The sequence below is a fragment of the Mobula birostris genome, chromosome 13 (genome assembly GCF_030028105.1).
Source record: "Mobula birostris isolate sMobBir1 chromosome 13, sMobBir1.hap1, whole genome shotgun sequence".
Lineage (NCBI taxonomy): Eukaryota > Metazoa > Chordata > Chondrichthyes > Myliobatiformes > Myliobatidae > Mobula > Mobula birostris.
The window spans coordinates 46903335-46926931 of record NC_092382.1 but is presented as its reverse complement, the minus strand read 5'-3'; the positions used below and the strand labels follow the sequence as shown (position 1 = coordinate 46926931).

The 23597-nt window shown below is 45.8% G+C and overlaps 1 protein-coding gene across 2 annotated transcripts in view; it reads left to right on the top strand.

The window, feature by feature from the left end:
* Positions 1-13138: 13138 nt before the first annotated feature.
* LOC140206778 (NACHT, LRR and PYD domains-containing protein 3-like) overlaps positions 13139-23597 on the top strand; it is a 63492-nt gene continuing 53033 nt past the window's right edge. Inside the window, exon 1 of one of the 2 annotated variants that reach the window (XM_072274990.1) lies at positions 13139-13240. The gene's annotated coding sequence lies outside the window, so the exon portion shown is untranslated. Of the gene's footprint in view, positions 13241-21212; positions 21299-23597 lie in introns of those variants that run through there. The other variant, XM_072274991.1, reaches the window with a different exon arrangement.

Genomic DNA, 23597 nt, shown 5'->3' with positions numbered 1-23597 from the left:
TGAAAGCAGAATGGGAAACCATCAGTTGGATGTTCAGCGAAGCTGGGTCAGAAATCAGAGGCAGGTCTGCATCACATTGAATTAAACTGCTGCAGGATCCTGGAATGTGTTGGATTGTGTCTGGTTTCTCTTGGCATTTTCTGTATTTATTGCCTTGTTTGTTTGTATTTCATGTATTTTCGATTTGTTTTCATATTGTTGACCACCTTGTCCTATATTTCTGCAAGGAACCCCTCTGTTTCTGGGAAGAGGTCTCCAACTCTCAGTCAGGTGCTCGATGCTTCCTTGTCAACATCTCGTCTGCTCAGGTCATTGGGATGTCTCCCATGGAGGGTCATACTCGTTCCACTGGTTAATGTTTTCTTCCATAGTGATGATTCATTTCTGAGTTAGCCTCTCATTTAAGTTTTCTGGTCTGTATTTCTTACCACGATGGCATATACACACATGGAGCAATGAATACTGTTCATTTTTGATGAAAATATATACTTAGAAGTTTTATCTGACTTGTGTGATTTTTTTTTCATGTGTGTTATTCCCCTTCCTCCTCCTGTCCAAGGTAGTGTTAATCTAACTGAGTCTGAGTGTAAATAGTCTTTTCTAAAGCTGTCATTTCAGTTCTGTATCTTTGTTAATTTTACTGATTGAGATGGGACAAAGATATTTTTATATAAAAAAAAGTCAATGTCGGTATTGATGAAAGTGTTTATTGCCTTTGTTGTATTTGTTAACTATTCAGCTCTGTTTGGCAGGTTTTTTTAAGCCTTGAACTAAATTTTGACAAAGGTTTTCCCTATTTCGCACTACTTTCTATTTCCTTTGCTTGTTGATATTCCAGGTATGTGGGTATCAAGATTCCATATGAAGGGTCTTGGCTGGAAATGTTGATTCCCATCCATAGATGCTGCCTGACATGCTGAGCTCCTCCAGCACTTTGTGTGTAGTTCTCTAGATTTCTAGCATCTGCAGGTCCTCTTGTTTCCCAGGTATGTTTCTTGAAAGAACAAGCTGGTATTGGGGTTGTGTGGGTCTGTTTTTAAAATATTAAATAACATCATTAGAAAGAGCTGACATAGGGTTGGAAGGTGTAGAATCTGTGGATAGAATTAAGGAACAGCAAATGTAAAAAAAAATCCCTGATGGGAATTGTATAGAGACCTCCAAACAGTAGTAAGTATGTAGTCCACAAATTACAATGGGAGATAGAAAGTGCGTGCCGAAAGGGCAATGTTACAATAGTCATGGGGGATTGTCATGCAGGTGATTAGGAAAATTAGGACGGTGTTGGTCTCAAGAGGAGGAATTCCTAGAATGTCTACAAGATGCTTTTTTAGAGCAGCTGGTGGTTGAGCCCACTTGGTGATCAGCTATTCTGGATTGTGTGTTGTAATGAAGCGGAATTAATTCGGTCACTTAAGTTCAAAGAACCCTTAGGGGCAGTGATCTTAATATGATCAAATTCACCCTGACCTTCGAGAAGGAAGAAGCTAAAGTCCGATGTGGAATAAAGAGAATTACAGAGGCATGAGAGCAGAATTGTTCAAAATTGATTTGAAAAGAACACGGGCAGGGATGAAAACAGAGCAGAGATAGCTGCAATTTCTGGAAGCAATTCGGAAGGCACAGGATATATAAATCACAAAGAGGAAGCAGTATTCTAAACGTGAGGTGACAAAACCGTGGCTGATAAGAGAAATCAAAGACAACATAAAAACGAAAGAGGGGGCATGGAGCAAAAATTACCAGGAAGTTAGAGGATTGGGAAGCTTTTAAAAACCAACAGAATGCAACTAAAATAAATAAGAAGGGAAAAGATGGAATACATAGGTGAGCTAGCCAGTAATATTAAAGAGGATACTAAATTTTTCTTCAGGTACATACAGTGTAAAAGAGAGGCAGAAGTGGATATCAAACCACTGGGAAATGATGCTGGAGAGGTAGTAATGGGGTGGGGGTGCAAGGTGGTGGCAGATGAACTGAATAAGTATTGTACATCACTCTCATCTGTCGAAGACACTGGCAGGAATATGAAAGTCCCAGATGTCAGTGGTCAGAATGTGTAAAGTTACGTTACTCAGGAGAAGTTTCTTGGGAAACAGAGATAGTCTGAAGGTAAATAGATCACCTGGACCAGATGGTGTTCACCCCAGAGATCTGAAAGAGGTGGCTGAAGGGATGTGGAGGCATTAGCAATGATCTTTCGAGATCTTACCCCCACCATCCGAAATGTCCTCTCCTCACCCACCCTCCCAACTCCAGTCCTGGCCCCGCTTGCAGGGCAACAGTCTGCCGGTGTTTGCCCCCCAATGTGGTGAATCGCCACCACCGTGGGCTCAGACATTTCCACAGATGAGCCCCTCCTGTCCCCACCGGGACAAACATCCTGTCCGCCCCCTCTCTCACCGTCTTCATCCTCTCCCTCCCCGGGGAACCGGCATCAAACCGACGGGCCGAGCGGTCTCCTCCTACCTCTCAGCGATACATCAGACTCCGGCCGCAGGACACGCTTCACAAACGCCCCAACTTCCCTCGGTGGGAAATGGAAATAAATCAGAAAGCGGACATTTACTTTCAGGTTTATCCCGCTTTAACGGAGAGATCGGACACGGGGTCAGCGGGGGTAACGCCCTCTCGGCCGGTCCGCCTTCGCGACTGGTTGTAACCAATGATTGACATTGTTCGCACCAATGGGAATAGCGCAGCTGCTGAATCCTCTGTTGACAGCGGTGGGGCAGGGACTGGTCACGTGATTAGTAGCCCAGCCGTTAAACCGATAAAACCGATAAAGTTCGAGCTCACCAGAGCGTGGGTGACGTAAGACACTGCGCACGTGAGGGCAGATCCCGGTGTGGGAGACCCATGTGTGACGTCAGGCATGTGGGGGGGGGGGGGCTGTTCGACGTCACCTGTGGGGGATCGCTCGTATTTAAAAACACCTGAATGGACGTTTCTTATGATTTCAGTGGGACAACAACATTAATCTCAGGTTTCATCACTGAATCCAGTGTTGTGAGATGTAAAGTCCCTGTTATGTGTCCGGCTGTGCCGTGTTGTTGGTGGAGTGGGCAGCGTGGTGTTTGTCTCGATTCGGGTCACAACACCAGAATTGCCAGCGGGGTCCACACACAGTGTATTAGTGACCAGAAAACCTCCCGTCCCTGCAGTCTCTGTCTCCTGGTAAACTCAACACCCTGACAATGTGGATCATAGATACCCCTTCCTCTCAGAGTCAGGGGATCATTCAGACAGCTGATCAAAGAGAGGAATTATATTTATTGGTCATTAAAGTTCATTGTGGATTATCGATACCCCTTCCTCACCCGCCCCGTTTTTGTTCCGATATTTCCTCCCTTCCTTCTCATTCCTGAAGGAGGGTTCAACTGGAAATGTTGACTGTCCATAGATGCTGCCCGGCCTGCCGAGTTCGGCCAGCATTTTGTTTGTGTTGCTTCGGATTTCCAGCATCTGCAGACTGGTGGTGCCGCGGCGAACCTCCTGCAAAGCGCAGACTCGGTGCAGACCCCAGCCGTCGCCGGTGTTCCTCCTGTACGGGCGGCGGTGAGGAAGGGGCTGATCTCGGGTTTGTGTAAATCGAGGGCCGGTCGCAGTGGGAAATGTTCGAGTACGAGCTCTGCCGGACAGCCAGAGGCTCCGGGCTCTGCGGTCTTGCAGCCCCGGTTTTATTTTGCGCTGAGCTGGGATTGTGGAATCAGTTAGTTGTGGGTCCCCTAGCTGGAAGGGTGGATGTGGGTGAAGGGGATCTGTCTACGTGTGCGGGTGTGGGCTGAATGGTGGGAAGGATATGAATGAAATTTTATTTTTTGGTCAGTACAAACAACAAAAAACATCATTCTCGACGATGATTTCATTAAACAACAAAAACATAGATATTCTTTAACACAGAGCGAAAGGGTGTAGGCTGAAGCTACAGCTTATTACACCTACCCCTCTTACTTATACAAAAACATATTTGGTGTCAATCTTCACATCAAAACGAAAACATTGATAATCTTTTAACCCAAAATCCAGTTCCAAGTATCATTTATTTACATTACTCCCGTTTATTTTAAATCATGTATTTTATATTTCTTCATTAATATATTCTTAAACATTTTTAAAAACTTTTTTAAGTGTGGTGCATGTTTTTAAATTCTCACTACAACTGTTCCATAGATTCACCCCTCTGACTGAAATACAATGATTTTTTACATTTGTTCTTATCGTCTGTTTTTGAAATATACACTTTCCTCTCAAATCATGTTGACTTTCTCTCATTTTAAACCAAGGGTCACCAACCTTTTTCGCACTGCGGACTGGTTTAATATTGACAATATTCTTGCAGACCAGCCGACGGGGTGGGGGGGGGTGTTAATCACAACCAGAATACAGGTGATAAGTCGAATATTAGTCACTTATAATTGGCTAATACACTCATTTTTGTTTCTAAAAGGGTTTATGTAATGAATTTATCTTTAAACACACAGTGCATATTTTCCTTGCATGAATATAGTGATAAGTCAACTATAAGTCACTTATAAGTCAATAGCATCATAACATTTTATGTAACCTTTGGATATTAAACACAGCACATATTTTCTTCATATGAACATATAAAATCATTACAACACACCAATATCGCTGAATCAGTGGGAGCCCTGGGGTTGTTTTCCTGCAACCCATCGAGGGGTGATGGGAGACAGCGATACTCGAAGGGAGTTCCTTATGTCCAGTCTATTCTGCAATTTAGTTTTCATTTCATTCATTGCAGAAAACCCCGCTTCGCAAAGACATGATGTCGGAAATGGAAGCAACGTTTTCAGTGCTTTCGTGGCTATCTCAGGATATTCAGCCTTGACTTTGATCCAGAATGCCGGCAGAGATGTTATGTCAAACATACTTTTCAGCCCACTGTCACTTGCAAGCTCGAGGAGTTGATCTTCTTCCCGCGCTGACATGGATGATTCACTGGGAACATTCACAAGTGGGACACGGATCCATTCCTTTGCACGTCTCGGGTCATTTGCGGTTGGGAAGTAACACTCGAATTCTGTCGCCAGCGAAGATAGGTGATCGCGCACCAGCTGTGAGAGGGACGGTGCAGCCTCAGTCTCCCCCAAAATCCCAGCTAATGTTGGGAACTTGTCAAATATGCCCCTGCCTACTCACCGTCCACACAGTTCCAGTTTGGCTTTGAAAGCAGACACTTTATCTGCCAACTTGAAGACAGTTGTCATTCTCCCCTGAAGTGACAAATTGAGTTCATTGAGCAGGTTGAAGATGTCACACAGATAAGCGAGTTTTGCTCTCCACTCCTCGTCACTGAAGTGTGCTGCCAGTGGTGACTTTTTTCCTGAAAGAAATCTCTTTAGTGGCTCCCTTAACTCAAAAACCCTGGCCAAGGCTCTCCCCCTTGATAGCCACCTGACTTCAGTGTGCAAGAGAAGGCGTTTGTGTTCTGCATCCATTTCCTCGCAAAGCTGCTCAAACAGACGCGAGTTAAGGACTTTTGCTTTGATGTGATTGATAACTTCAATAACGTCACTCAATACGCTGTTAAGATCAGGTGACATTTTTCGGCTAGCCAGCATTTCGCTGTGTATGATACAGTGTGTAGACTCGGGTAGTGAAACCAGACAGCCGTCCAGTCACAGCTGCAGCCCCGTCTGTGCATATTCCAACACAGAATGACCAGTCCAGTTTGCCTGACATGTAGTCATTCAAAGACTTGAATAGTTCTGCCCCAGTTGTGTTAGTTGGCAATGGCAGTGGACACAACATATCCTCGTGCACATCGTCTTGAAATATATATCGCACATAAACCAGCAGTATTGCCTTGTTGTCGACATCGGTAGACTCGTCGAACTGGATAGCATACCATGGTGACTCGTTAAGCCGTTCCAACAGCTGTACTTCGATGTCCTCCGCTATGTCATCGATTCTTCTTGAATCTGTGGTAGCTGAAAGAGAAACCTGTGCCATCTTGTTAGCTGCAGCTTCTCCCAACAGTTCACGGCACATGACCTTGGCAGCAGGCAGAATCAATTCTTCACCAACGGTGAAAGGCTTTTTAGCCTTAGCAATCCGGCTAGCCACTAAGTACGACACTCTCAGAGCGGCAGCGTTTGTGGAGGTGGTGGCTCTCAGCACTTCCTTTTGTCCCACTTGCTCCTGTCCCGCTTGCTCACATTTTTTCCGCACAAAAAACTCAACGGGTTTGTCTTTAAGTGCAGGGTGCTTGGTCTCAAGGTGCCGAAGCAGTTTTGAGGGTTTCATTGCCTCATTAGACAGCTTGTCTCCACATACCACACACAGGGGGCTTGGAGCGTGCAGGTCACCGGTCGCAATAAATCCGTGTTTTATGTACGACTTGTCGTATTTTCTGTTGCAGGAAGCTTTCTTTTTTTTTTGCAGTCTCGGCCTCAGCTGTCTCTGCGTTATCATCATCGTTAGGCCTTTTCTGTCCCCGACCACCTCTTCCAAAGAAACTCCGAAGCAACGTTTGTTGTTTACTCATCGAGTAGTTGTAGGGCCTATGGGAAGAGACGGGGAAATAGATCTGCCACATGTACATTCACAGGTACAACAGGCTTACAAGGAAGAGAACTACCCCACAGAGATGAGTTACTATCCCGCCATAAAACCTGGGAATTTTCGCCTGATCAAGAACTGGGATTGAGGGAAACTCAGACCTCAGTGGAGAGGACCATATCAGGTGTTACTGAACACTCTCACGGCTGTGAAACTGAAGGGGCAATCTCGGTGGATACATCGAACAGACAACAAACGTGTTACTGAAGGAACTCTCGGACTAAAGAAAAATGTATTGGTTGACAGTGGTGTTCATTTTATGACTTTGAGAGGGCTCACCCCAGAATCCGGGGGCCCCCATGTTAACACCTTTCCGTCTCTGCGTCACACCTATGCCAAACAGGTAGAAGTAGGGGCCTGCTGGGTTTGTGGTGAAATTCCCCAGCATGGTAAAACTATGATTCCAATGTCAGTAATCCCGCTCAACCAGAGTGAGGAACTCTGAGCCTGGGCTTTCTCAAATAACACCCGGGGAAGTGAGGTGATGAACTGTGGTCCAGTCAGAGATGACGGTGGCTGTCAGTGTTTTGAGGGATGGTATCTCAGGCCCCCATCAAACAGAACTTCCTACACTGGGAAACATGCATCCTGGCCATACTTGGAGGTGCCCAGCAGCGGAGAGGAATAACTGAGACTGAGCGATTTTGGATGATCGCTTTTCTCTCCTATGGAGTAGCCAGGAATTCACGTGAGATAATCAATTTGGCTACAGTACTTGAGGAGCTGGCCACAATACCGCAGGGGCCCCGACAGAAATACAGGCCCAAGTAACAGAAATATCCACTGAAATGATTGCAATCTGGCAAACAGTCCCACAGAATCGTATGGCTTTAGATTTTATCCCAGCTGAGAAAGGGGGAACCTGTGCTATTATTGACACAGAATGCTGCACCTATATCACTGATGAGTCTAACATTACACCCCTCTCCGAGCACACTGTCAAGGAGATTGACAGCATCATGAAAGTAGGGCAGGTTTGACACGGGTTCACCGAAGGGTCGAAATTGTGGTCTTCGAAGGCCTGTTCGGTAATATGTGGGGCGAGATATTGCATTATGGCCTAATAGTTGTACATATCATTGTAATAATTACTGTTGTAGGCTGTTTTTACCCACTGATGTCAATGCTGTACTCGGTTGCCTTCTCTGTAAAAAAATGACTGCTTTGTTGATCATGTAATGATCAAAAGGAGGGAATGATAAAGTATGTAAAAGGGTTAACACTTCGTTAAACAATAGCAGCCTGTTTTTCTGAAAGAAACTGCTGATGATCAACAGATGTGCTGAGCCATGCTGAGCCATATTTCTTCTTGAGGGCAGCTAGCTAGGGTTTCAGGATGCACTCATGCACAGAGAGATGACAGCTTCAGTCTGTTCTGTGTGTGTAAGCCATTATGACTATTTTGTAATTTGTCTTTAGGGGCTGTCATGTAGTAAATAACTTTGGCCCCAGCCTGTCTTGTGTGGGGGGGTATCTGGACGGATATATCGATGCTGTAAGGGAAATTGTTAGTCAGTTAGTGGATTGGGTGGGAACAGTTATAGACTGTTGCCATTTGAGCGACAAACTGAGTAAGCCCCGGGTGCGTGGAATAAAGAGTTTGTACTTATACAGCCTCTAAGTGACTTTATCCGCATACTACTTCCACAGAATGGGAGTGGCTTTAAAGGGCTGGGCTGCTGGAAGCACATTTCCAGACCTGGAGTGATCGCAACTTGGGCTGACAGAAGCACAACTAGTTCTTCTGGGAACACTCAGTCTCACTCCAACTGATTCCTACCTTCCTTTATACAGTTATGTAATGCCTAAAGGACCAGAGTTTGACTAAATGAGACTCACCAAACTTTCTGCTGACTGAATCACTGGAATCTCCGAGTCAGCTGGATTCTCTCCAGTTGATGCTCTCAGTCCTCAGGCTGGTTCACTTGTTGCTGTTCCCTCTTCTTCAGTCGTGGTTTGCTTCCAGTTGGGGTTTTTCTTCCAATTAATCTCTCGCTGCAGGTCTAACTTTAACATGAAAGAAAATGACACACATTAAAAATAAAAAGGAGAAACAAACATTTCTGCTTCATGTTGCTAAGAAAAAAACAACTTACTGAAATATAAACATTTAAGGCAAATATAATGATCTCAGTGAACAATCTTTTATTGTCCTTCACACGTCACAAAACGATATGGGATAAGAAGGAGCCATCATTCAGTCATGGTAAGACATAAGACACAGGAACTGAATTAGTTGATTTGATCCATCTGGTCTGCCCCACCACTCAACCATGGCTGATTTTTATTCCAACACCATATTCCTGCCTTCCTCCTGTAACCCTGAAACTACTTAGCAATCATGAATACATTAATCTCTGTCATACATGTCCCCAAATGGCAGCCTCAACCAACCTCTGCGGCATCAAGTTCCACAGGTCAGCCATCTTTTCGCCAAAAAAAATTATCTCATCTCAGTTTTTAATGGAAGCATCTTTACTCTGAGACTCTGCTGTCAGAGTACAGACTCTCCGTCTAATAGAAACATCCTCTCCATGTCCACTGTATCCAGGCTTTTCAGCATTCAGTAGGTTTACTTAACCATACAAACCCACACCACCCCCTGAACTCCATTGAGAACAGGTTCAAAACCATCAAGTGCTCCTCATACACATAGCAGATCATTCCTGAGATTCGAGCGGTGATTTGTAATTTCGTGGCCTAAGGCGGAAGGAGTCAATTTTAGAAAACCTATCAATTTTCAATAATCTGAAACAGAAATACCATAAAAGTTATTAACTTCAAACTTTCTGCATGATCACTCAAAGAATTGAACTGCACGTGCATGTAACGAGAGCTGTACAACATTAGACCACGAACTTATCAATCACCCCTCGTACAGCTCCGGCACCTAAAAAAATTGGCACTGCATCCCTGCTCCTGCCGTCCGGCAGAGCAATGCATGCGTCTCCTGATTTACACAACCCCGGGATTCGTCCCTACTCACCGCCACCCGAACATTAGAAACACCGGCGGCGTTTAGTGGGGGGGGGGGGTCGGGGGCGGGTGGGAGGTCCATGCAGCGCCGCCGGTGGCCGGATGCGGGAGGGACAACGGAGAGGTAAATCACAAACACGACAAAGTCTGCAGATGCTGGAAATCCAGAGCAACACAAACAAAATGCCGGCGGAACTCAGCAGGCCGGGCAGCATCTATCGAAAAGAGTCAACAGTCGACGTTTCCAGTTGAACTGAGGACTGAGATGGAATGAGGGAAATATCTGAATAAAATCGGGGCGGGCGAGGAAATGCCGAGGTGGAAGGTGATAGGTGAAGCCAGGTAGGTGGGAAAGCTCAAGAGCAGAAGAAAACGGAATCTAATAGGAGAGGAGAGTGGAGAATAGGAGAAAGAGATGGAGCAGTGGATCCAGAGAGAAGTGTTCAGCAGGTGAGAGGACGTGAAAAGTCAGAGAGGAAGAGAGGGAGTGGGAGGGAGAGGTGAGGGGGAGATTTGTTCATCGGAAGGAGAAACCAATCTTCATGCCATCAGGTTGGAGGGTTGCTTGAAATTCCAGCAGATTTCCTCGTGTTTGCATCCTTATACAACTGCGAGTTTTTGTTCTTCTCCAGAGAGCCACGAAACAAAGGAAGAACATGAGCGCCGTTCAGAGAGAAACATCAAGCTCCCCCAGCGTAAAAAAACGGCATCCCAATGGACAACCTTCAAAAAACCCGTCTCTCCGCATAAAACGCAGCAATAATACCGACACTACCCCTCCCCCAAAAACAACCCGACCCCGCACAACTGCGGAGGAGCCGGTGTCACCGGTGTAGAGGAGCCGCATCGGGAGCAGCGGACACAACGGGCGACCCCGGAAGATTCACAGGTGAAGGGTCGCCTCACCTGGAAGGATGTTTGGACAACGGAGAGAGTTCGGCCGTCAATCACTGGGTACACCCAATAGTGGAGGCGGACCAGCCGAGAGGGCGTTACCTCGTCTCTGCTGCAGAGCGAACAGCCCGTTAAAGCGGAAAAAAATCCCAAAGTAAATGTCCGCTTTCTGATTTATTTTCATTTCCCTCCGAGGGAAGTTGGGGCGTTTGTGAAGCGTCTCCTGCGGCCGGAGTCTGATGTATCGCTGAGAGGTAGGAGGAGACCGCTCGGCCCGTCGTTTTGATGCCGGTTCCCCGGGGAGGGAGAGGGGGATTTTATTGAAAGGATGAAGACGGTGAGAGAGGGGGCGGACAGGATGTTTGTCCCGGTGGGGACAGGAGGGGCTCATCTGTGGAAATGTCTGAGCCCACGGTGGTGGCGATTCACCACATTGGGGGGCAAACACCGGCAGACTGTTGCCCTGCAAGCGGGGCCAATGGTCCGGGCAAAGTGACAATTATTTGTGTTTTGTTGAGACTGTACCGGGAATATGGTGTAAAATCCCGCTCCCCACACTAACACGGGTTATACAGACCAAAGAACAAACTGCCGGAGGAACTCAGTGGGTCGGGCAGCATCTGTGGAGGGAAATGGACCGTCAACATTTCGGGCCGAAACCCTCCCTCTGGACTGAGAGTGGACGGGAAATAGTCCGAGAAAAGAGGTGAGGGGTGGGGATGGGGCAAGAGCTGGGGAGTGAGAGGTGGGTCCAGGTGAGGGGGAGGTGGGAAGGTGGAAATAGTGACAGGGGTGGGAGGTGAGTGGTTGGGGCAACACGGGGCTGCAGAAGATGGAAATTAATTCCATAGAGGATTAACAAAGAGGTTAGAGAGTATTTGTTATAGAGAGTGCAATGAAGATTCACCAGACTGATCCCTGGAGTGGTGTGGTCATCATATGAAGAAAGATCAAATGTGATAACCCTTTCATTTCGAGAACCGAGGACCGAGGGGTGAACACATTGAAATGCACAACATCATTACCGGTTGAACCAGGGATCCCAGTCTCTGAAAAAGGGGGTGGACTGTCCGGGACTGAGATGAGGGGAAATGTCTCCACTCCGAGGGTGGTGAATGTCTGTAAATCCCCACCACAGAGGGCGGTGAGGACTCAGTGATCATCCTCACATAAAACAGAGGCCGGCAGATGTGTGGAGACCGAAGGGATCGAGGAAATGAGGATCAGGCAGAAACATGTGGCTGAGATGGGAGAGCAGCCGCCATCTTGTCGATGGTTAGAAGGGCTGAATGGGCACCTTCTGCTGTTTCTCACTTGGTGTTTCAGTGTTGTTGTCCAGTGAGGCCGGAGGAATGTGAATAGAAATGAGTGTTTTTAAACAGAGACTGATTTAAGTGAAACCTGCACATTTCCTGCTTGGATCTGAATTGTGAGTCGGACCGGGATGGGAATCGAACCCGTAACTCTGTGACCCGGGGTGGGCGGTGGAGTGGTGGAGGGAAAGAAACAGAGGGAAAAATTAAAAATGTTTCTGAAATAATCCGGGAAATAATGAAATAATATGGGAAACGCAGCGGTGGTCGGGCAGCATGTGAGGGCAAGGAGCGGAGTCACCGCTTCAGGTGGGAGACCCTCCACCCGTCACCTGATCCCGTTTTACCTCGGATCCGCAGCATCTGCAAACACGAGGGAATCTACAGATGCTGGAAATTCAAGCAACACACATCAAAGTTGCTGGTGAACGCAGCAGGCCAGGCAGCATCTGTAGGAAGAGGTGCAGTCGACCTTTCAGGCCGACACCCTTCGTCAGGACTAACTGAAGGATTTGAAAGTTGGAGGGGGAGGGGGAGATCCAAAATGGTAGGAGAAGACAGGAGGGGGAGGGATGGAGCCAAGAGCTGGACAGGTGATAGGCAAAAGGGATATGAGAGGATCATGGGACAGGAGGTCCGGGGAGAAAGGCAAGTCGGGGGGGGACCCAGAGGATGGACAAGGGGTATAGTCACAGGGACAGAGGGAGAAAAAGGAGAGTGAGAGAAAGAATGTGTGCATAAAAATAAGTAACAGATGGGGTACGAGGGGGAGGTGGGGCACTAGCGGAAGTTAGAGAATTCGATGTTTATGCCATCAGGTTGGAGGCTACCCAGATGGAATATAAGGTGTTGTTCCTCCAACCTGAGTGTGGCTTCATCTTTACAGTAGAGGAGTCCGTGGATAGACATGTCAGAATGGGAATAGGATGTGGAATTAAAATGTGTGGCCACTGGGAGATCCTGCTTTCTCTGGCGGACAGAGCGGTCTCCCAGTCTGCTGTCTGTCTGTATCTTGTTTTTACGGCGGTTGGCATCCAGTTTAATGGTACATTACCGCCACCCTCTGCTCCAGAATGTGCACTAGACGTACATTCTAAATCCCTTCACCCAATCGTACACACACACACACATATACATATATACACACAAACCTACACCACCCTCCCATCTTTGCCCAGCAACCCTTTTAGTGTGAATTCCTGCATCCCCAACTCCCTTAATTTATTTCTCATCATCTCTCTCTGTCTCCCATACTCCCTGCAACCTCCCAGTCTGCGTGCAGCAGCTGCAGGTTTGTTTCCGAAGCCCCGCCCACCGCGCTTATGACGCGCAGACGACATCGCGCATGCTCAGTACGGGCAGGGCGGAGTTGTTTTCCGTTCTTTGTTGAAGTGAGTTGGCGGTGGGATCGGGATCGGGATCCGGGAAAGGATTATTCTCTGCGAGGCAACACCGACAATTTCCCTTCGGTGAGTATTGAAGCCGGTCCCAAGCAGGGGAGGTCTGATGTTGGGCAGTGAGTCCCTTTAACTTTCCTGAATTCAAACAAGAGAAAATCTGCAGATGCTGGAAATACGAGCAACGCGCGCAAAATACTATAGGAGTTCAGCAGGCCGGGCAGCATCCAGGAAAAGAGTACAATCGGCGTTACGGGCTGAAACCCTTCGGTAGGACTGGAGAATAAAAGCTGGGGGTGGGGGAGGGAGAGAAAAACACAAGGTGATCGGTGAAACGTAAACGGGGAGGGGATGAACTTCCCTGAACTGTCGGCCTCGCCTCGCTTCCTTGACAGAATCTACCGGGGTCGGTCCGGGTTGTGAGATCTTCAGATGTCTGAGATGAGCCGCGGCTCAGCCCCTGTTTTTCTGGTCCTGTTAGCGGGATGACGTAAAACATATTTATATATTGTTACTGACAGAGAATTGTGTAATTTGTTTTCTGTGTGTACTTGCCTGTGATGCTGCTACAAATCAGTGTTTTTCTGTACCTGTACCTTCCCGTACTTGCGCACTTGGCAATAAATTCAACAGGACCTGAGAAATCTCAGTGAGATTTGATTAGTGATGATCATCTTGGCAGCTCGGTAGGTCGAATGTATGAGACGGTACACTGTGAAATGCGAAACCCTGAACAGTGTTGATGATCAGAGGGATCTTAGACTCCAAATTCTTCGCTCCCTGAAAATGACTGCACAGATTGATCGGGTGGTTAAGAAGCCAAATGGCGTGGTTGTCTTTATTAGTCGAGACATAGAGTTCAAAAGTCTGGAAGTTGTGTATAAAACCCTGAGGGTGGCCTCATCTTGGTACAAGAGGAGACGCTGGGTTGACACCTCGAAACGGGAAAAGAGAAGGAAATCTCCTTCGTCCTGAAATGAAAAGCCTCATCCTGAGAGCAGATGCAGCCGAGACGGAGGAATTGCGAGAAGGGGATGGCATTTTTGCAAGAGAGAGGGTGAGAAAAGAGGAATAGTCCAGGTAGCTGTGAGAGTCCGGAGGCTTATAGTAGACATCAGTAGATAAGCTTCCAGCAGAGAGGCCGCTCCCTGCTTTGAGGAATGTCTGCGTGTTGGAATCCGCCTTGCAAACAGGCAGCAGCTTGCGCACAGAAAATCGCGCTGTGAGTGTCACAGAACAGCTACACCAGCCCCTCCCCCGTAGCTACTAAATGACCCTCGTCTGATTGTCTGGTATGAAGTTAGAAGAAAACGACATGAAAATATACCCACACTGAGACTGAGCATTCTTAGTGAATTAAGGTAAGAATAATTCAGCTTCTGATATTTATTTCCAGTCGACATGCTACCTATGCTTTGGATCAGTGATCAAGAAGATATTCGCAAACGAGAAAATGCTGCAGATGCTGGAAATCTGAGAAACGCACACAAACAGTTGCACTATTTATTATTTATGGTGCAACTGTAACGAAAACCAATTTCCCCCGGGATCAATGAAGTATGACTATGACTGAAATATTGGAGGAACTCAGCAGGCCCGACAGCATCTAGGAAAAGAGTGAACAGTCGACGTTTCTGGCTGAAATCCTTCGGCAGGACTCCTTTTCTAGATGTTGCCTGGCCTGCTGGGTTCCTCCAGCATTTTCTGTGTATTGCAAGAAGTTATTCGCTCTATTTTGTCTCTTCTGGTGGTCGTGGTATTTGTGTTCTTGCAGATTCCTGCCTGAACGGTTGAGATTTTCCATAATTTATGCCAAAGTTAAAAACTTCTCAAATCAGGAACGATTTCAAAGCAAGTGTGCGAAAAGTTGTTTAGCCAACACGGCTTCTGTTTCCAAATCTTGTCATTTCAGATGAATGCATGTGGCTTTTCTCTTCGTGACTGTGTTTATTGTTGGTGTTTCAAGGTGATTTCCTCAACATCCTTTCGAAGCTGAGACGTTGATTCTGTTCAAGGCCTCAATACACAACAAACAGTGTGGGGGTCGGGGGGGGGGGGTTGTGATCAGTTACAGAAAGCGGCAGGCGGGCAGAATGAAAGCCATGATTTCACTGTGTGGGACAGGAGGCTTGATGGGCTGAGCGGCCAATTTCTGCCTGGTATGTTCACAAGAAAAGCTCTGACTACAGAGTTACTGTAAACTAATTTAATGAGTACGGACTAAGGCAAATAACCGACTGTTGAGCCAAAACCAAACATTGCAGTAAATCATCCAGATCGTTGACAGAGATGATAAGCAACAATGAACCCAGCACCGAACCCCGCTGCACCCCACAAGTCACTGGCCTCCAGTCAGGGAGTCAAACCATCTTCCACCGCTTACTGGCTTCTCCCGCGAAACCAATGTCGAAGCCAATTTACCACCTCATCCTGAATGCCAGAATGCCAAACCCCTGAACCTTCTTGACTAAAGTCTCCCATGTGGGACTTTGCCAAATGTCTTGCTAAATTGTACTAAACTGTATATTTTTAATTCAGTAAATTAACTGTTCTTTCTCCCAGAGCAGCAAGTGTCATGTTGTTTCAGTCTGATAACTGACCAACATCATTCTTGCACATTATACTTTCACTGCTCTGGGGAGAAACTAACCGTGAAAGGTTTGAAATATGAAATTGTGTAGATGTGCTGTTGCCTATTGCCCAGTGTCTGGAGTCTAAGGTCTGATGTCACCAGGGTGCTGTAGCACCTTCCACACTGTAAGTGTCCTCTCAGGGCAGTGGAGCGAGTCTGCTTCAAAAAGCCTCGGATATCCCTATGAACACAGCCCCAAATCGGCAAGGCCCAGAGTCCGGCTCTGTGGAAAGTGAAATGAGAAAGATGGTTTCCCATCTCCAACGAACTGAGCAGTGGCATTACTGCCCCACGGTGGCTGTGACTGGGTCCCAGGGATGGGGAATGTCATCTTTGTCCGTCTATCTGCACAGTTTGTTATTGGGGAACAGAGAAGAACACAGGAACTGGATCTTCAGCCCGATGGGCCAATCGGAATTAATCCCTGAGAGTCATCAGATCTGGATGTCATATCGCAGGCATAGGTCATGAACATTGTTGGCATTGCGGCAGCAGTACAATGCAATATATAATAATATAAAAAAAACTGTATTACAGTAAGTATCTGTCACTAAAAGTTAAATTAAATAAATATTGCAAAAATGAATTTGGTGAAGTAGGATCATGGGTTCCATGTCAATTCAGAAATCAGATGGCAGAGGGATGGAAGCAATTCCTGACTCGTTGAGTGTGTGCCCTCAATCTCCTGTACCACCTTCCTGGTGATACCAATAAGAAGAGGGCATCTCCTTGGTGAAGCAGATTCCTAATTATTGGTGCCACTGTTTTGAGGCATCGCTCCATGACGATGTCCTGGATGCTACGGAGGCTACTGCCCATGATGGATCTGACTGAATTCTCAACTTTCCTGGGAGAATTTCGATCCTGTGTAGTAGCTTCTCCACTTCCCCCACCCCACCATATCAAGTGATGTGCAGCCAGTTAGAACAATTCTTATGGTACAACTATAGAACTCTGCAAGTCTTTGGTCACATCTCAAGTCTCATCAAACTTTTAATGAAATATAGTCTCTGCCGTTCATTCTTTGTAACTGCATTGATGTGTTGGGCCCTGGATAGATCCTCAGAGATGTTGACACACTGGAACATGAAGTTGCTCACTTTTTCCACTGCTGACCGATCAGTGATGATTGGTGTGTGTGTGCCCTCATCTTACTCATTCAGAAGTGCACAATTAGTGTGTTGGTCTTCCCGACATTGAGTGCAAGGTTGTTGCTGCAGCACCACTCATCTAGGTGATATATCTCGCTCCTGTTTGCCTTCTCGCCATCTGAAAATCTGCCAACGATGGCAGAGTCATTAGCAAATTTGTCACTGGCATTGGAGCAGTGCCTAGCTGCATAGCCATGGATGCAGAAAGAGTAGTGCAGTGGGCGAAGCACATATCCTTGAGGTGCACCAGTATTGATTGTCAGCGATGTGCAGGCATTATTTCCGACCCGCACAGATTGTGGTTTTCCAGTGAGGAAATGGAGGATCCAGTTGCAGAGGGAGGTAGAAAGTCCCATGGGGTTGAGATTTTTGTTCAGAACTGTAGGAATAATTGCATCAAATGCTGAGCTCCAGTTGAGAAACAGCTTTCTGATGTAGGTATTCGTATTGTTAAAGTAATCCAAAGCTTTGTGATGAGCCGATGAGTTTGCATTGTGACGTATTGTACTCTACCAAACTAGAGATCCTTTCCAAAGAACGTATTTGTGAGGTGTTCTTTGATATAATACAACTTGCAGTTTTCTGAATGCTGGGGATGGTGGCAGCCTAATGTGATTCGAGCTGATTACTGAAGAGAATGCATTACGTTTCCCTCCCTAGTTATCCTCCTGCTATTGATAAATGTATTGACTGCCTTAGGATTCACCTTAATCCAACTTGCCAAGAATTTTTCATGACCCCTCTTGGCTTTCATAATTCCCTTTTTTAGTTATTTTCTGGTGTCTTTATACTCCTCATGTGTTTTGTTTGATCCTAACTCTGAAGCTTTATATAGGTTTCCTTTTCCTTCTTGACCAAATTTATCACCTCCCTGGCCATCTGATGTTCTCGTGCCTTTTCACCCCTGCCCTTTCTTTTCACAGGAGCTTTTGATAAATATGAAAAGTTGAATGATTCACACAGTAAGGAGGAGAGTGATGGGGTGATCAGGGGGAGGGGAAGGGCAGGGTGAGTGTGTGAAAGGTGGAGGGGGGAAGTTGAAATTGTGTGGGGGAAGGAGAGAGAGGGGGAGACGGGGGAGTGAGAGATGGGGAATGAGGGGAGAGGCAAGTGAGGGGGAGGGAGGAACAGAGAGAGGGGGAGTAAGAGTGATACATATGGAGGGAAAGAAGGGGGAGAGGGTCAAAGAGGGGGAGTGAAGTGGGGAGAGGAAAGCAGGGTGAGAGAGGTCTATAAAGAGGGGCGAGGGGATGGAGAGGGGCGAGGGGATGGAGAGGGGGAGAGGTATGGAGAGGGAATGGAGGGGCAGAGAGAGAGGAACAAAAAGGGAGAGTGGGGAGAGTGACTGAGAGGCTGAGAAAAAGTGAGTGAGAGGGATGGATGGATAGTGAGAGGGTAATGGGAGGCGTAGAGAGAGGGGAGTGGAATGGGGGAGAGGATGAAGGAAAGAGGCAGAGAGAGTTGAGCGAGAGCGCAGAAGGAGTAAATAGTGGGGAGAGTGAGGGAGTGACAGGGAGCAGGAGATAGGGTTAGGGAGAGTAGGAGGGGAAGTTGGAATAAATGGTCTCAAGGAAGTGGTGAGTGAGTGGGATGTCTAAGGAGGGTGCACAGCAGGCGTCGAGGAGGAATGTGTGAGTGAGGGGCAGGGAGTAAGGAAGGGTGTGACTAGGTTGACAAGGAGAGAGGGATGAGTGAGATGGGTGGTGGGCTGTACAGTGAGGAGGAAAGGTGACTGAGTTGGGCGGCGAGGAAAGACGGGCGAGTGAGAATGACATCAATGACAGAGCAATGAAGGAGACGGGATCGAGGCAGAAAAAGTGAAGGTGTGGGTGCGGAGGGGTAGGAAGGTGAGTACTGGGGGGATGATGAGAATGGACGGCAAAGTCTACGGGTGATGAGTGAGGTGAGTTGGGAGGGGTGAGGGAGAATCAGGGAGAAGAGAGCAGGGTGAAGAGCGGTGGTCCCGGTCTCAACTCCCACACGGGGATTTTTCCGCAAACAATTCCCGGTCTTTGAATCTTATCGTGCACCATTCCTGGTCTCCATATCCCACACCGGCTGCTTTACTGCGAATGATTCCTATTCTCCCTTTCACACACCAGGAGTTTCACTCTGCATGGGTCCTGGTCTCCCTGTCGAACTGTTAATCCGTCGAGCTTATTGACCTGTCCTCCATCCCCTCCCATCCATTTACCTATCCAAGTTTCTCAAATAGATGTTGTTAAGACCTCAGGCAGAGTCAGGAATCGAAGGTTAACCATGTTGTGATTAATGTCCTGAGCTGTGTATATTTCAATGCAACAAGTATTGAAGGAAAGGCAGATGAGCTTGGATCATGGATCAACACATGGAATTATGATATTGTCACCATTATTGAGACTGGCCTGCAGAGTCGATTTTCCCTGGCAGCTTGATTTTCTGGGGTTCCATTGTTTTACATTCAACAGAGTGTGAGGGATTAAAGGGCTAGAGATGGCTTCACTACTCAGGGAAAATGTCACGGTGTGCAGGAGGGACAGATAACAGAACTCATCTAGTGAGGCTTTATGGGTAGACTGGAGAAATGAAAATTGTTTGAACATGTTAATGAGTCAATCTTATAGAACACTCAAGAGTCTGTGGGATTTAGAGGAACAAATCAGTAGATGTCAGAGAATATTGCAAGAAACATAATTTGTTATAATTTGATTTTAACCTTCCATACACGGACTGGAACTCTCATACCATATATTGAGTAGATGTACTCATTTATTTGACAAATGTCTTCAGGGAAGTTTCGTTAGTCAGTACATTGAAGTCCCAAACACTCAAGTGTGATACTCAATCTCCCATTAGGGACTGAGCTAGGACACACGTAACAGAAGTCCGTGTCGGGAAGCTCTTTGCTTCTGGTGACCCCAATGTCATCAGATTGAAAGGAAGTGTGGAGAACAATAGCTCTGTTCCGTGGGGTGAGATTCTAAATTGGGCAAAGACCTATTCTGATGGCCTCAAAAAGGATCTGACTAGTGCAGTTGGCTATATTGTGGCAAATGAGTACTTGGTAAGTGGGAGACATTGAAAGATAAAATTTGTTGACTTCAATGTGCCTGTCCAAATAAAAGATAAATATGCCAGTTTTTCAAGAGATATTGAGGTCCTGGTATAGAAAAAAAAAATAGGTGCATAACAGGTGTAGGCAGGTAGGAAAAAAATGAGGTACTTCTGGAGTTGAGGAAATGCAAGATAACATTGAGGAAAGAAACCATGCAGGCTATAGGGTGGCCTAAGGTTGTCCTAGCAGACAAGGTGAGGGATTATACGGATATTTTAAAAGCAAAAGGATTGCAGGGGACACAATCGAACATCTGGATGATCAGAATGGTAGTATATGCATGGAGCCAACAAAGATGGAGGAGTTCTTAAGTGGATTTTTGTTTCTGTGTTCACTCGGGAAAATAATCTATAGAAGTGAGGCCATGGATGTTTGGCATATTGGGCAAATTCGAGTGTATAAATCCCCAGCGACTGAGAAGTTCAGCCCTCGGACCCTGATAGAAGCAAAATTGCAGGGATGTAGCCGATATGTTTATATTATGCTCAAAGACAGGACAGGTACCAGAGGATTGGAGGATACCTAATTTCATTCCACTGTTTGAAAAAGGCTCCAAAATTGAACCAGGAAATTATAGGCCAGTGCACTTGATATCAGACATGGGAAGACATTGGAAGGACGGGATATAGGAGTACTTAAATAAATAGGACTGATTAGGAATATCCAACATGACTTTGTGTGTTCCAGACAATATATTGAGTTTTTCAAAGAACTTACAAGGAATGTTACTAGGAAAGTTGATGAAGGCAAGGCACTGGATATTTTCTACATGGACTTTAGCAAGGCAGTTGACAAGGTACCACATAGGGTGTTCACCAATAAATTTTATTCTCTTGCCATTCAAGGTGGGGTAGTAAATGGGAGTAGACATTGGCATAGCGGAGGAAGGCAAATAGTGGCAGCAGATGTTTGCCTCTCTGACTGGTGGAATTCTGCAGGGATCGGTGCTGATATCCTTTATTGTTTGTCATAAAAGGACCCCTACATGATTCGTGACTTTTCGATGACTGACATCGGGCAATGATTAATTAATAGCAATAACAATCGGTGCTCCAGGGTTCAGTGAAGAGCCAGTGAGACGGCACCTACTGCAGCTCTGTTGCGCCGAGAAGCAAACAGTCGCGGATATCATGCTGCGCATGCGCATGCCGCCACTGGGCGGCCGTTTCCTTCCGTCCTTCCGCATTCGGTGTTACCTCGGTCCGGAGTTTGGGGAAAGTTTTCGCCCGTCGAGAGAGGCTCCCGGCTCACCGGTGAGTATTTGCGCCTGTCGCGGAGTGTTGCTGGTCTGATATTCGGCGGTGTCCCCAGTTCAATTCACCGAACGGAAAGAGCACTTTAAAACGGAGAAATTGTATTTTCCGGACGCAGCGCCACTTGTATGAGTTCCTGCCTTGTCGGCCCGTTCAGGCAAGGCAATCAGATACAGATCTGACACACGCTCACGTTTTGTACAGCCTGTGATTCCTGATTCTTCCTCGTTATAGTGTTACCGCCGCCCACTGTAATGGGAGGTTAACAGGAGCCAGATCCCACCTCCCAATCTTATTGTAATTTAAAAAGTTGACCAGGGCCCCACAGGACTTAACCGTCCCTGAACATCCTGCAAACAAGCCACCGCAGATCTACCCCAGAAGACAGAGGACCAGAATTAGGCTATTTGGCCCATTGAGTCTGCTCCGCCATTATATCGTGGCTGATCTAATTTTCCTTCTCCCTATATCACTTCATGCCCAGACTAATCAAGAATCTATCAAACTCTGCCTTAAATACACATTAAGCCTTGGCCTCCACAGCTGCCTGTGGCAAAGCATTCCACAGATTCATCATCTCTGGGTAACGACATTCATCCTCATCTCCGCACTGAAAGGACGTCCCTCCATTCTGAGGCTGTGACCCCTGGTCTTAGACCCTCCCATAAAACGGTCCCGAGCACTGAATCAGCACTGAATAGCACTGGCATATGTTGTGAAACTTGTTGTTTTGTGTTACATCCGTTAACATTTTCTAGAGTCTGGTAACGTCCAGGATCGCATAAACCTCCTGATGAAATATAGCGGCTGTCATGCTATTTGTAATTGTATCCATATGTTAGGCCCAGCGCAGATCTTCAAAGATGTTGACAAACTGAAACTTGAAGCTGCTCGCTCACCCTTCCACTGCTCTTCCCTCTACCTCCCCTTCCTGAAATCCACAATCAATTCTTTGGTCTTACCGATTTGAGTGCAAGGTTGTTGTTTTGGTACCGTTCAATCAGCTGATCTCTCTCTTTTTTGTAATTTATTTTTTTATTGAAGTTCACCATCAAAGAAACATTTACATAAAATCTATTTCAGATACTATATATATATATATATATATATATATCAAATAATCATATTTGTTACAAATCTCCACATAATATTTATGAGGTATACACTTATAGACACGAAAGGAAAGAAAGAACAATCGAAATAAGAAAATTATGTACAGAGTAGGGAGTGATCTTTTTTTTAACAACATATTCATTGACTTGCGAGAATAAAATCAGGCCTATGAGGTGTTATTTAGTTAAACCATTTTTCTCCGTATGAATCAAATTGTTCCAATTTATGATTAACAGATGCTGTTATCTTCTCTATTTTGTAAATGCCCATTGTAATTTCCATCCATACATCTAAAGCTGGGATCTCCTGTGACAACCACTTCCTGGTAAGGGTCTTTTTACCAGCCACCAGCAGTACATTCATTAAATATTTATCTCATTTCAACCATTCTTGAGGTATATACCCAAAATATATGGCCTTACTCTCTAAGGTTATTTCACATTTAAAGATGTCTTGTAGGGCATTATGCATCCCACTCCAATAGTATTTGATAACGGGACATTCCCAGAAGATATGATATTGGTTTGCATTTTGATTTCCACAATTTCTCCAGCAAACAGGGAGGTTACTATCATAATGGAATTTCTGAGAGGGTGTAATAAAATATCTTATCAAGTTTTTTCCACCCGAACTCCCTCCGTTTCTGTGAAATGAAATGAAATATCTTTATTGTCATTTCATAGTACAACTTGTCATGCACAAATACAGCGAAAATGAGTTTGCGACTCTCATACTCAATGCTCTAAAACAACAAATAAAATAAATAAACAGTAAATAAAATCAAGTAACCAGCCAGTATTGGTACACTTCCATTGATACCTCCATTTTAGTGTCCATTCTTCCTCATATTATTATCCCTCCTTCTTTCTCCCATTTTGTTTTAATGTATGAAGTCAAATGTGTTTTAAGATTTGACAAACCCTTAGACATGCTTGAAATGATTCTACTACCATTGTCTGAATTGTGTGCTTTTCTAAATAGCTCTATCAGACATGTACTTGCGTTGGTTACATTTTTAACCGTCCTATTAAAATACTGTCGCATCTGTAAATACCGATAAAAGTCTTGTTTTTCTAATAAGTGTTTCTGTTTGACCATTTCAAAACTGAACAGTGTTCCTTCTTTCATTATATTGCAAATAGCTGTTATTTCTTTAGCTGTCTAGTCCTTAAATCTAGCATTCAGT